General features: G+C 40.4%; 1 protein-coding gene across 1 annotated transcript in view; it reads left to right on the plus strand.

The window, feature by feature from the left end:
• SLC16A7 (solute carrier family 16 member 7) overlaps positions 1–15,104 on the plus strand; it is a 627,896-nt gene extending 612,792 nt beyond the window's left edge. The window contains exon 6 of the transcript XR_007769459.1: positions 15,093–15,104. The gene's annotated coding sequence lies outside the window, so the exon portion shown is untranslated. The remainder of the gene's footprint in view (positions 1–15,092) is intronic.
• The last annotated feature ends 297 nt before the right edge of the window (positions 15,105–15,401 follow it).

The following is a 15,401-nucleotide window of genomic DNA, read 5'->3' on the forward strand; positions in this document are numbered from 1 at the left end:
GTTTGAAGCTTTGGGTTTATTCTGTATCTTTTTCTTATTTTTTCTGATGAGTACTGGGCTGATGGATAATTTTGTATGTGGATTTCTGAGTGTGAATGGGTGAAGAGACATTAAAAAGTGTATGCCTCTTCCTGAGTACCTGGTGGACATTTCATTTTGGCAAGACGCAGATGCAGGGAACCAAACCAACTAACTTGTGTCTGGAGAGGGGAGGCTATCCTGAGTCATGGTTCCACTGCAAGCACAGGGCTTGCCTGTCTCCTTGTGGGCAGGGTGAAGCTGATTCAGTGGTTGTGCAGGAAGCTGTTCCAGGCTGTTTAGTGATGGTTCAAGCCATTCTTGCACAATATCTCTTTCTCTGTCTTGTTTGTTTGTTTTGTTTGTTTGTTTTGGGGTATTTTTTGTTTATTTATAACGTTTATGTTTTCCCCTGTAAGGAAAGTTGGTGGGGGGAGTTGGATTTTTTTTCCAGAGCTTAGATGCTTTTTTGATGAATGGTTTGACAAGTGATATTTTTATTTTGGGGGACAATTTTAATTTTACTGATAATGAAAAATTGGAGAGGAATCGCTTGAAACCATATCCACTGTCTACTCAGTGACTTGCAACTTGTTTACAGGCTTCTCATCTGACTGATGTGTGATGACATTTACACTCTTATGAGCAGCAGTACATCTGATTGAGTGCTAGTCCCAGCATGTTCTCTAATCATGTTTGGACCATTTTTACATTTTTACTCATCATTTGTCTCATCTGCTTTCTAGCTGAATTGTACCTACTGGATTTCAGATCATGGTTTGGTCTTATTTGTGTTGTTTCTTCCTTCTATTCAAGACCATCATCCAGATTGTAATTTTAAAGCTCACCTTTTACAAGATATTCAGTTTTGGGACTCTGTCAATTATTTTTGTGGAGCCTGGATTGCCTGAAAGGATAATTTTCCCTCCTTGAGGCAATGGTGGGAGGTAAGTCTACATATTAAATATTTTGGTCAGCTGACAACCCTGCTAGAGTTGAGGATTATGGAACTTGAAAAAGCTTTTAATGGCAGTTAGAATACTGGGTTTAATCAGAGCTTGAAATATAAAAATCAGCTTTTAGGGCCTGTTGGATAGCAAAGTTCAGGATGCACTGGCTAGGGCTCAACTTCAGGTCCTTTCTCAAATGGATGCACGTACTCAGGTTTTGTTCAGCCTGGAAAAGAAACATGCAGAGCAAAAGATGATTGTTCATTTCAAGACATTTCTGGGTCAAGTGCTTTCAGATCCTCTGTGGATTAGGAGCTTTGCTATGATTTCTTTCTCAGACCTGTATACCACAGAGTTTGTATGTCCAGCTCCTTGAGGCTCTTCCTACGATCTCAATGTTGGATGATGACAGACTTAAACAAGATCTGATGCTCTAAGAACTAACTTCTCCCCTAAATGTTTTTGATCCAAGGAACTGATAATTCATCTATTAAGTTGTATAAGGCCTTTTGGATCTTCTGGGGATTAGGAACTTTGCTATGATTTCCTTCTCAGACCTGTATACCACAGAGTAGGTATGTCCAGCTAAGAAATTGCAGCTCCTTGTGGCTCTCCCTACGATCTCAACGTTGGATGACAACAGACTTGAACAAGATCTGATGCTCTCAGAACTGACTTCTCCCCTAAATGTTTTTGATCCAAGGAATTGATAATTTGCCTATTAAGTTGTATAAGGCCTTTTGGATCCTTCTTGAAACTGAGTTGCTCTAGGTTTTTCAGGAGAGCATCAAAGAGGAGATATTGCCACTAAGTAATCATCAAGAAATTCTTACCCTTCTGCTTAAGAAGGAGGAGCTTCGGAAGGTGAAGAATTGAAGACCAGTGTTCCTGCTTTGCTCAAACTATAAACTTTTTTCAAAAGCTTTAGCAAATAGACCAAAAACTGTGATTGGTTCAGTTGTTCACCCTGATCAGACCTATTGCATCCCCAACAGATCCATTTTGATAACCTTTTCCTACAAGGAATGTAATTTCAGCCTCAGAAATATTTGATTTGTACATTAAGTTGATTTCCCTTGATCAAGAGAAGGTTTTTCATGGCTATTTGATTCACACCCTTTGTGCTTTTGGGTTCAGACCCAGGTTTGTCTCCTGCATTCAGTTACTGTATAATGATTATATATATTTATAATATTAATGGAGTTTTGAATGACCCCTTTCCAGCTTTCATGGGAATCAGACAGGATGGTTCCCTGACTGGCTTATTGTATGCGCTTTCTATCAAGCCTCTGTTATACATGTTTGAAAGCACCTTTCTGGCCATTCTCTCCCTCTTCCAGCTTGTGCTGGGGTGAAAGTCTCTGCATATGCTGATGATCTGACTGTGTTTATTACTCATGCTTATGATGTCCAGGTTTTGACTGAATGTCATCATTTTTTTTTAGCAGGTTTCCTCAAGGCACATAAATTGGGGGAAGGGCAGTACTCCTGCTGGGCGCTTCAGTGATCTCCTGCCCCCTGACTTTGCTGCGGGGGCTAGTGTGGAGCTGAACTGGCATTAAGATACTGGGAATTGTGCTGTGACTGGCTGATATTTTGGGTCAGTATTGGGAGGGAGATATGGAAAAGTTGAAGGGGAAGTTGCAGAGGTGGAAGTGATGTTTGCCTCGACTCTCCTTCCAAGGCTGGGTGTTAGAGGCAATTAAGTTATTTATGACTATGTTGTGCATAAGTGTATTGTTTCAGATCCCCATCCTCTTGTTTTAGAAAAAAATCAGGAGACTCTTTTGGACTTTTTCTGGCATGTCCATCATTGGCTGAGGCAGAATATTTTGTATCCACCTCTTGTGGAAAGGGTATGCACTCTTCTAGTGCATACTCAAGGTATCATTAGTCTTTGGAGAAAGTCATTACTTTTTAGTTACAGACTCTGCAGCAGCTGTTGTTTGTGGATGACCCTGTTCATTGAAAGCCTTTGCATTTCTTCACTGGGTAGAAGGTTTGGGTTTTAATCAGGAACGTTTTTTGTTGGACCCTGGGTGGCTCAATTTAGAGATGTTATCAAAGCCTTTTTTAACACATTTTTTTTTAAGCTGAGGGTGCAGGATAGGCAGCTGGAATTCCCAGGGTTGCTTGCTGAATCCCTTGTTTATAATTCTACTGTGAGGATTCCTAGTCTTATTTCTAGAGTCTTACCGCTTCCTGTGTAGCAGTAGGTGTAACGAAACTGGTTTATTTAATTGATAATACAAATTTTGCATGGGTCTCAGTGGCTATCTTGGTTGTCTAGCTTGGTTTTCATTCCATTTGCTGGATTTCTCAGTTTTTATCAGAGGTGGAATCATTCCTGCCTGAGTCGGTATTACCAGTCTATACAACTGCCTCCTTGAGCAAGCCTTTCCTAATTATCCTAATGGTTCCTTGCCTGTTCCTCCTGCTGTGGATTGTGATGTTAGCAACTTGCTTGTCTTCAATGGGTCTTCTGAATTTACTTTTCAGAGCTTAGGCCATAAATCATTGTATGTGCTTGTATTAAAGATTTGTCGGTTTTGGACACTTGTTGATTATCCCACTATGGTATGAGAAGACAACTTCTGGTTATGCACTCCAGCCAGTCAGCTTGGCCAATTGTATACAAGCCTCCAACTGCAAAGAGTATGGGTGAACTCCAATGGAGAATTCTTCATAGGACTATGGACATAAATGTGTTTGTGCATCATTTGACTCTGTGTCGTGTCCTTTTTGTGACATGGAGACTGTTTTTTTCATTTGTTTCTAACATGTTACAGGTTACAGCCATTATTTGTTTTACTTCAGGGTATTTTTCAATTATTGTCCCTTGATTTTCCTCCTATTGTTTATCTTTTAATGTTAAGTATAGGTTCACAAATAGATCTGTGGTATGCCTTGTAAACTTCAGTGTGGATCAATCAAAGACAATGTAAAAGTCAACAATGTAAATTTTTTGGTCTGGAGCTGCTAATATTCTTTGGGTGGGGGGTTAGATTTTTTTTAGTGATTTTTACACCTTCATTTGGCATTTAGATATTATACTCTTATAAGCAATTTGGATCAATGTATTGAGCAGTGGGCTGAATGCACCTTGTACTGTTTGGGATGGGAAATTACTTTGTCATTTGTAATTTATTTTCTTGTTTTCACTATGTTTGTTTACTGAATTTATTGTGTTTTAAAAGTCAAAGTCTCTCTTTCTTTCTTTTGCAGAGCCAATGACTCTTTGTCAAAATCTCTTTCATCATGTTTTGCTTTTTCAATGCTTTTATGCATTATTAGAAAATGTATTCTCCATTTTTCAAGTTTGCTTTGCTCACTTGTGATTGATTCAAGCTAAAATAATCCCCTTTTCTCTTTTACTAATTATTGCCCTGCTTCTAGGGCTGTAGGAATAAAATTGAAAGTTAGTGGGAGCTAGGTACTTAATTCCCCTCTATGTGTTTGAAAATGGATGTCAACATTCTCATCAAAATTACCCCAATCTTTGGAAGCCACCTTCACCTTGTATAGTTGAGCATCCCTACAAAATTCCAACCCCCTCCATGAAGCATATCACACAATAAATAATCCTACTCCATTCTGAGACACTGGTTGGCACCTGGAACTAATACATTGGAGCCAATGCCATATATAGCTAAATTAGAGTTACAGTAGCTGTTGATTGAGTCCATTGTTGGTGTTTAATCATGCACCAATTGAAGTCGAGAGAGATTTTATCATTGACTACAATGGGAACATGATACAGCAGAATATATTTTAGCCTTCCTCACTTACATCAACGCACTGAGGTCCACAATGCATGTATGGAAGGGGTTTGATTAATAAGAGAAACAACATAGTCTAGTTTATAAGGCACAGGACTACAAAATGGGACCTGAGTTCTTTTCCCAGTTCTGCCACCAACCTGAGGTATAAGTGACACGAGGAGAAATCACTTCACCTCTGTTTCCTTTCCTGACTATTTAGATTGAAATCAATGGCATCTTACTATACATTTGTACAGTGCCTAGCACAGTGCAGCTCCAATTTGCTTTGGGGCTTCTAAGATCCAAAATCAAGAAATCAGCATGTGGATCAGATAATTGAATTTACTCCACAGACATTTTCATAGTTGTGCAACTATAACCACAATAGTTTCTTTATGTTTTAAGAGTTTGTGTTTTCATTGCACTATATACATCCAAAGAGCTAAGAGTCATCTCTTCAGTATGTCAGGAAGGGATCAATAAATGTCCGTTTATACTTTATATCAAATGATGTATATATACCAGTGTTTACGTATGTATCTATAAATATCAGAAAAAGAAGAATTATAGGATATTATAAATGGAATTAGATTCTTATTATATCTTTAGTTTTAATTCCCCAATGATTCCTATCTATCCCTTTGCATACAGTAGCTTTACCACATGATTCAGAATCTTTTCAACATATTCCTTGCATTAAACTACTCAAATAATACATCCTTTTCTAGTGCATACTCAGTCTTTACTACTACAAAATACCTAATCCTCAAAAATTAAGTATAGGGAAAACCTCTAATAATAGAGTTTTGATAGAACCTAAAGACCAAAACAGAATTCTTTCTATTTCTTATATAGTATGGGCTGTATTCTCCTCTTCGTTACACTCACTGTAGCATCCTGTTAATCCATTTTCACAGGACTACAAACCACAGTCACCGTAACAATCTCATATATAAGGTGAATATATCCTGTATATTCCTTTAATTCTGAAAGCTCCTTCTCAATAAAATAAAATAAAATACTGAAATTATTTCCCTATAGTGACTTCAGTGGGCTTCAGTACTCCACCTGAATTGAACACAGCTAACATGGGAAGGCTGCAATTGGTCCAGTATTGACCAACAAAGATCAGGACTTTCTGGCCACCATGCCTTAACAGAGTGCAATAGAAACCAGTAGAGAAAAGTGTTAGCAGGAACTATGTATGACCTCTAGTGAGAAACACATTAAAAACAACAGAGGCAGATTTCCTGCATACTGTCCATCCATATCCTATATAGTCCCTATCATAGCAGTATCTGCTCCCAGACAACAGACTTGGTAGCTTGCTTCCATACAACAGGCTAGAACTGAAATTTCAACAAGATTACAAAAACATCTATTTTCCACACCTCTGCCAGCTCCAGTATCCCACTGAGATTAACCACATGCTAACATTCTAGTATTTAACCCTTTGTAAGAATTAAGTTTTACAAATTTAAGAGTATTTATGTTTCACAAGAGCAGATTAACTTTCTGGGGGCTGACTGGTAAAAAGGAATGTGTGTCATGGCATAGGTTGCCTGCCTGCTCAGATCTGAGCGTCAAGCCACTGCTGAGTAAAGTCAGTGTTTTCCATTGTTCACTTTAACTGAAGAAGCTAAGCGATTTACCTCATTATTCTCCAGATCAGATTAGCATACACAAAACCAGAGAGCTGTTTTTACCCTTGTACTGTAATTGAACACAATTTTGCCCAGTCCAGTAACCAGCTCAGATGAATACTATCCTAATGGGCATGGACATAGTATACCTTCATGTTGTGAATTTCACTTTTAATTTTGGCTGAAAAAAATTACAAGTCCTGGTCCTAATATAAAGTCCTAAGTGATTTGAAACTCAGCTATTTCAGAGACCACTCATCTTCTACAGTCTTCCAAAGCAGCTGTGTTGAGCAGTCATTGTGCAGCTGGAGAGAACAAGGTATAGTGTACTGGATGCTGAGATAGAGCACTCTTTGCAGTTTGTCCTCAGTCATGAAAGTCCATGCCAGAGAAAAATAAAATGAGCCTGAGCCTAACTGTTTTAGACTGAAACTTAAGAGACATCTTTTTAGCATAAAAACGAAACTACAGTAGTAGCAACAGATCCTCGGGCCCTATATAAATCTTAGACACTGGAGAGAGGAAAACACGTTTGTTTGGATTTATTATGCTTTCTTCATACACAATGTCTAACTTACACCCATTTCATTCATTCCCAAAGCTCCCATTGAATTCAGTGGGTCAGAATCAGGGCTCTTAGGGTTACCTAAAACAGAGATTTTAAAATATCAATAAGCCAGCATGCAGTGAGTCCATTGTTAACTCCTATTCTGATGATAAAATATTCCTTCCAATTTAAATATCTCTTCTTCAGAATCAAACGGGCAAGGTCAACTCTAAAATTAAGTTGTGGTCCCATATGAGCTTCATGTCAAATATTGTTGAGTGGTAGCAAGCCTTTCACATGCAAAGCACTAACAATGAAATTGTACATCAGGGCCATCATGGATGTTTTGCCATGGACTTCAATGCACTCAGCTAAATTATCTCACATCTATTTCTCTTATCTCAGCAAACTCACTGAGGGAAACTAGTGCTAATGTACTCATTAATCAAAACTAATAACTGATAACCTTTTCAGCCATCCATAAAATACCATTTTTTGATAGTTTTTCTGTTGAAAATATCTCTTTGTTAATCCAAATGTGATGTAATTCTTCTCCCTTATATTTGAAAGGTGGATCCATAGTTAATCTCACACTGTATATGTCATCATTTTACCCTCTTATTATCTTGTTCTTTTATTTTATCTGATAGATAATTAATGTGGATCCAGCTGTGTCTGCCAGATATATAATGATTACTCCATCCCTAGACAAATTACCCAATACTGTCCTTTCTATCTTTGTTAAATTAAAAATACTTTGTGTTTCTTCATCGCTTGTAATATTCTGAGATCTCTATCCATGATTTTGTTGGGAATTGGTCCTGCTTTGAGTAGGGGTTGGACTAGTTAACCTCCTGAGGTCCCTTCCAACCCTGATTTTCTATGATTCTGTGACAGTAGGTTACTCTGCCATGGCGATTCCAAATGAACAGTTTATTTAGTAAATCTGCAACCTTTTCCTGTTCAGATTGTTCCTGAACAGGCTGATTGTCTTACACATCCATTTGCTAGTTGAAACTGTTAAGTGAATATGTGGGGCAAATAAATGTAACCTATGTATCACTTTTTACTGTCTGCTGTATTTCTTTTTGCTTTTGATATTTGAGTGAATATCACTCAGTGAATTGTCACTTGGGACCAGTTTGTGAATCCCTTATGCACATTGGCAAAAGGTTACTCAGCTGAGTATACCCACTGAAATCAACAGGGATGGGGACTTGGCAGATCCAGCACAGTTGGGGAAGTAATGTATTTCTCATGTGGACCATTAGTAGATTATTTCCTCTCTGGTGCAGGGAGAGAACTACACAAGGAATTGTGACTATTGAGATGAGGCAGCTATATCCCTGCCCCTTACTGAGGATAAAATGTGAAATGTCTTTCTTGCCCTTAATTAGAATGAGGGCTTGAAAAACTCACTGGGGCTTTGAGTCTCTCAGGAGGTGGTAGCACTTTAGAGAGAAGTGAATATGTGATATTAGGAAATTTTAGAAGATTTTAAATCTCTTTTGGGGCTATATGGCTCTTGGATCATTACTAGAAATGATTCAACTGCTGTAAGATGTGTTGGCTGAGTACAGAGTTACATTTAATATTCTGTCCTCACAATGTAGTTGTATGTGTACATGAACTAGCTATGAACGCTTTGATAAGGTCAGTTTAATGATTGTTTAATTACCTGTGAAGCAGGCTCTGGCGAGGTATATGGGAAACCCTGTCCTCATGCTGTGTCCAGCAGTTTCTCATCTCATAGGAAGTATTCTATCCTCAGTGCAAATACACTTTGCAAGCTTTAGATTTGCCTTCAGCATTCATTTATGCAAACAGAACTCACATACAGTTGTATTAATTTTAATGGTATAAAAGGGTCCAGAGAGTCAAAGTTGTTAACATAACCCTAGTACAGTACACAGTACAACACTAAACAGTTAAGATTCAGGGTTTTCAATACCAAGACCTTTGCCTGCTTAGTATAACACACAATTAAAAATCTGTTTTCACCTTTTATTAAAGATAATAAAGGAAAAAGAGTTGAAGCATTTAAAATGTTAAGGATTAAGGTTTTCATTTTAACAATATTCCTTCCCTTTTCTTTTAGCTGTAGTTTTTAAAAAGAAAAAAACTGTTTAAGAGACTCTTAGAGCATGTCTGCATGAGCTGGAGTAATCCTACCCATGCTAATTCTGATCATGCTACTGCATTAAAATAGAGGCGTACCCATGGGGGTGTTAGCAGCAGGATGTGAGAGTTTCCTGAGTATTGTCCCATCTGAAATCTTTGGTAAATACTTGGGCAGCTAGCTCGTCCTTCCGCTTGCACCACCACCATGGCTATACTAAGTTTTCATGTGCTAGCTCATCAGAGCTATCGTGGGTATATCTACCTGAGCTGGAAATTACATCTTCCAGCTGTCCTTTTGGGGGTGGGAAAGAGAAAAATGATTTGAGATGGCCTGGAGCTTTTGATGTTGCTCTGATCCTATTTGCCTAAAGACAAACACATACAAAAAGGGAGAGAAAAAGAACAGCAACATTAGAAAATACAGCTTCTGTCTTTGATACTGACTTTCACTTGCAACCTCAGTAATGGAGAACCATAGCCACAGCACATGGTCTTATTAGCCTTTCCAAGACCAGGCAAACTTGTACCAGCACTAGGCTGTTTAGGGCATTGCTTTTACCAACCTTTCTGTTTGCAGGCTCACAGCAGTGTTTCAAAATATGCAGTCTTACCCAGCTGATCCAGCCTTCTACTGAACAGAAGGCAAAAGGAGAGGGATAGGAAAGAGAAAAATAAAAGGGGGAAGGAAAAGGAAGTAAGAGGGAATAGGGTGACAGCAGGAACTTAGGTCTCACATCCCAGGTCATGTTTGGGATTTAGCTAGAGCTGATGGAAGTGTCAATTTCATCTGGATTCCTCTCTCTGGTCCAGTTTGGTTTGGACAATATAGAGGTCTCTCCTGTGACACCAGGTTCCATTGTCAGAGGTGGGATGGCAGCCATGACGGTGAAGCTCACTTCTTTCATTTCACCCAATCTGCCTAGGGTGGCTGTATGGGAAGCAGCCAATCAGGGCCCAGCAGGCTAGTATAAGAACAACTGCAGGGCAAGGGTGAGGTCAGTTCCTTACTGGAGCTGGAGGAGTGTGACTGGTGTGAATGGCAGGCTGACAGAGCTACAGGACCCTGGACAGAGCATTGCTGGCAGAGGCTCGGGGAACACAGAGTTCTGGGCTGGCTGTTGGGACTCAACGCAGACAAGGTCCTGAGGTAAGGGCAAAGAATGAAGTGGGGCTATGGGGAAGTGGCCCAGGGAATTGTAGCACTGTTTCAGTTTATTTAAAGGGACATGGCAGATGGCTGCTCTCTATAGGGTACCTAAGCTGGGACCCAGAGTAGAAGATGAGCTCTGGTCCTCCCACCAGCCCTAGGGGATATGGCCCCACACCAGGGCTGGAACTGCTTGAAGAGTAGGAACAATTTGAGGGAGCCCAGAATGGGGCTGAGAGATACTTCAAACCAGGGTACTGTGATAGGCCCTGCTGGACTGATTGAGGAGTGAGCCCAAAGATAGGGCTGCAGATCAAGGGATCTTACAGAGGGCACTCAGATACCTCCAACAGGTGACCTATATCCTAAAATTAGTTTTGATTTTTATCCCGCATACAGACTTTGTACCTCAGCCAGAAGGTTGAGTCACCAAAGACCCACCACAGAGAAAGGGAGAGAGAGTGTGCAGGCACACACACTGAGATGGGGGCACTCATGAGAGGTGAGTGCACCCCATTACACACACCAATTTTGATTACACACACCAACCACTGATTTCCAGTCCCACACTCCTCTTGTTTACCATCTTAACACTTTTCTTATAGTATGTATGGTATCACCCATTGTTTCATGTTCTCTGTGTATATATATATCTTCCTACTGTATTTTCCATTGCATGCACCCGATGAAGTGGGCTGTAGCCCATGAAAGCTTATGCTCAAACAAATTTTTTAGTCTCTAAGGTGCCACAAGTACTCCTGTTCATCTTAACACAGTCCTTCAGTTATATCCATAGGTCATTTTGTTTGGATGCATGCAGTCTGTTTTCCTTTTTTATCTTTTCCAATCACCACTTAGTGTTCAAAGGTTATTGTGACATTTTATGAACCTTTACCCACATTCCCAAGTTGAGCTCACAGTTGGGTTACATCCTTCATGCCCCCATTATTACAACATCAGATGTTTATAGAAAATGAACTCTGAAGGGTGTGTGCAGTAAATTCCATACAATTTTAATTCTAGCAACTACTGCAAAAATATTTTGGGGAGTACTTGCCTCTCTAGTAGCAACTATAACACAATGCAATGTAGAAGAATTTAAGACTTCAAAGGTTCTCCAAAGGAAATTAATAGATTCCCTAGGCCAGTGATTCTCATGTACCCCTGGGTGTATACAGAGGCCTTCTAGGAGATACACCAACTCATCTAGATATTTACTTAGTTTTACTACAGGCTACATAAAAAGTACTAGCGAAGTCAGTGCAAACTAAAATTGCATACAGACAATTTTGTTTATTCTGCTCTATATACTGTACACTGAATTGTGGGAACAATATTCATATTCCATTTGATTTATTATATAATGATATGGTAAAAATGAGAAAGTAAGAATTTTTTCAGTATTAGTGTGCTGTGACACTTTTTTTTGTATTTTCATGTCTGATTTTGTAAGCAAGAAGTTTTTAAATGAGTGAAACTTGGGATATGGAAGACAAATCAGGCTCCTGAAAAGGATACAGGAGTCTGGAAAGGTTGAGAGTCACTGTCCTAGGCAATTGGTTTCATGGAGAAACCAAAAGAATCCAAGGTAATTGAGACATTAGCAACCCTGTAATTTACTGATATATTCTGTCCCAATAATAATATGTCCATATGAGATTGCTACATTAATCCTAGCAATAATTCTTTTAAAAAAACACATGCAAAAGATAAACTTTCTCATCAGCATTCTTGTTGTTCCAGATTTCCTTATTCCTAGTTTCTATTTCCTACATAACCAATATCCTTCTTTCTTTTAAATATATGAAATTATTCTTTCATTTTGTAAAAGATGGTAATTTACTTAGGTCAACACCCAAAATAAAATATTTTAAAAAATTCATATCAGCTTTAATTGTGTAAAAAATGGCATCTTTTCTGTAGCTAAAATTCATGCTATATATCCCTGGATAGTCTTCAATTTATACTCACTCATTGAAGGTAGGAAAGAATATGAAAAATAATATTCTAGTAAAATCTGTCAAAAATTGAGCTGCACATAAGAAGACTGTTTTGTGCACACTAATTGTTTTTTTGAATTCTGGTTTTAACCAGTGTTCATCCTTATATAACTCAACCCTCCAGCAGGGCCCTACTTTATAAAATGTCTTTATTCTGCTGGTTGGAACTTAACACTAAATGTAAATAGCTTTTATTGATTTGCTGGGAAATAGTTTTCTTTGCCTCCTTAGTGCTTCTTGGGCAGCAGGAACAGAGAAGCTGGTGTAAGAAACTGGATTCATGCAGCTAGCCCTGATGAGCAATGCTTTCAGGAATCAGTTGCAAACTGGACAAAACAGTTTTCTTCTCAGTCTCTCAGTTCAGCTGTCACCATTCTGCAAGTTACTTATTCTCCATCTTTTTTCCAAAAGTACTGTTGTATTGACATTAATAAAATGAGTTAATAGATCTGTTTGGAAACATTTTTTCCATCACAAAATGCTGATTTGCGAAACTGAAACTTTCTACTGAAACATATGTTCTTCTTCAAGTGATGGTCCCTATGTGTATTCCATGCACCTGAGTCCAGAAGTTTCTCTTAGCTGTGTCTGACTTGGCATAGTGCATCTCCTCATGCTTCCAGTTGACATCCCTCCAGTTCCCTTTTTCTGCCGCATGGCCTGAGTCAGAAACCCTTGTTCCTTCCCGCTTTTAGTCTGCTAAGAGAATTATTCTTGTTTGTACATGGTCTGTAGATAGTTTTACAGGTAAGTTTGCATAGTGTAATTAGTTTAGTAGTTCTCTTTCCCCATTCGGAGACAGCACCCCCAGGGACTATGTACAGGATCACAGGCTTCAAAAACTGTATCTCCTGCCCGTGTTCCTTCTCCATGAGCCACTAATTCCAGTGATGCCTCTAGTGCCTGGCAGACATTGAGCATGGTGTTGCACATTTTCATCACCTTCAGGTAAGTCCTTTCCACTCCGATGGAATACCTTATAGAGGAGGTAATGCGGCCCCTGGGCACACTCGGATCTAGGCTCAGGAGACATCCTATACGGCAGACACTACTAACACCTCTCCAGCACCTCGCATGGCTCAGAACCAGTGGTACCAAGATGCAAGGACAAGTCCTGGCAGAAGAGCAAAACACACTCTTACGGGCATAAGAGCAGGTCCTCACAAAGGACTGCTCACAAGCCCTTTGTTTCCTTCCCTGAGTCATGCCAGGTTGAGTGAGATGTTGTATGAATCTGGCCGTACATGCACCAAAGATGCCCTGGATGGAGGGTAAAGTCAGGTGCAAATGGGATCCAGTGGTACCAATGATCATATTAGTATTCAAGCCTCTAGAATGCTGACTGGTGCACGCAACACCACCTGCTCCACCAGTACCTACACACCTTCCAGACAGGGCAGCCACACAGACACCACCAGGTCCCTCCAGCATTTTCATGAGTGCTCCGTGAACTCCTGGCCAAATGGACATATTTTTTACGGTGGAGGAGTTAAACGTTTCCTACCCACAGTTGGGTATTCTCTGAAGCCCTCAGCTTGCCCATGACATCCATACACCAGAGGATGAACCCCTGCTGCTTCTACCAGATAAGCTCTTCCCTTTCCCACTGCACTGCAGCCCTCCAATACCAATGGTCCCGCCATTCCTGGAACCATTCTCTGACTCCAAGAAATTCTCTGAGGTGGAACCATCATTTTCACAAGTGCCATGCTGGAACTCAGGCATGCAGTCTAGATTGCCCTGTGCTCTGGTCTATGAAACAATAAAAGAGGTCTGGCACCACTTGCTCTGGGGCCCACAGTATCTGATGGACCCCTCCTTCTGGCTATACTGGGGATCCTGGGATCCATACCACAGATGCCATGCATCATCTCAGGCATCCTACCAGACAACCCCTCTACACCCATCACCATCATTGATGTATGAAGAAGAGGAAGATATTGAACCAGTACTGCCTGCTACGCTGGTCCTGGCCAGTGCATCTTTGTCCCTGGAAGAGGCAATCATCCCCCTCCCACTCTCCACAAGATGATCACCAGCAATACCAGGACTTGCTTCAGAAGGTGTCTGCAGACGTGGGAATCCCATTAGAGGAGGTTCCGGACCCTCAAACATCAACTGCTGGACATCCTTCAACCCCAAGTGCTGTCCAATGTGGCTCTCCGTATCAATGAGGTCATCCTGGAACCAGTGCAGGTTCTGTGGCACATACTGGCCTCGTGGTCACCCCACCTAAGTGAGTGGAGAGATGATACTTTGTGGTAGACAAAGGGAGACTGGTCACTAAGGTGGCCCTCCAGACAGCTGTAAATGTGGCCAACATGTCCTCTCAGTCTTTAGCCGCCAGGGTAGTTATGTGCAGGGATTCATGGATACCATCTTCTAGCTTCCCCAGTCAGTTCCAAAATATGATCAAGGACCTCCCTTCGATGAGAGTAAACTCTTCAGAGAGTGCAGGGAGTCATCTGTCTTGTTACTGAAGGACTCCAGATAGACACTATGGTCCCTTGGTATATATACCTTGGCCCCTAGATGCAGACAGCAGAAACAACCCTGCCACCCACACCTTACCCTGCCTACTATCAGCATGAACCAGAGCCCCCCGGCCAATGACAACACACTCAAAGATCTAGCTTCCTTGCCTCTGCTACAACCACCTCCTCACCTTCTTTCAATTACCTAAATTACACTTTTCTTTTTGACTATGAGTTTAGCCACGGTGTTCCACATTTTCATCACCTTCAGGTTGGACTACTACAGTTTTCCTCATCTTTGACTATAAGCAAAAGTCTCACAAGCTGATGCTGGTCCATCATGCAATGGCCTTTCTCCAAAGTGGGAGAGAAAGAAGACTGAACATCAGCCACTGCTCTGCACTCTGGACTGGTCCCCAGTCCTATACCAGATTCCTTTCAAGGTATTGGCCTTTATCTTTAAAACATTTAGGTGTAAGTAATTACCCCTCTCTCCATGAACCAGTGAAACAACTATAGTCACTTCAACTAATTGACCCCTAACTATTAAATTAAACTCACAGTTCCAAGATAAAGCTCCCTGGGCCCCAAGGAGCAAGTTCTTGATGAATTTCCCTACTACCAAAGTCCAGGATAAACCTGAATTTTGCAACTTTCAGGCCATTATGAGAGACCAATCTCCTTGCTCAATCTTTCCCAAGTATTGCAGTTACTGACAACCTTTGCTTCAAGCTCCTAGA

This window comes from Gopherus flavomarginatus, chromosome 1 (assembly GCF_025201925.1).
Source record: "Gopherus flavomarginatus isolate rGopFla2 chromosome 1, rGopFla2.mat.asm, whole genome shotgun sequence".
Classification (NCBI taxonomy): Eukaryota; Metazoa; Chordata; order Testudines; family Testudinidae; genus Gopherus; species Gopherus flavomarginatus.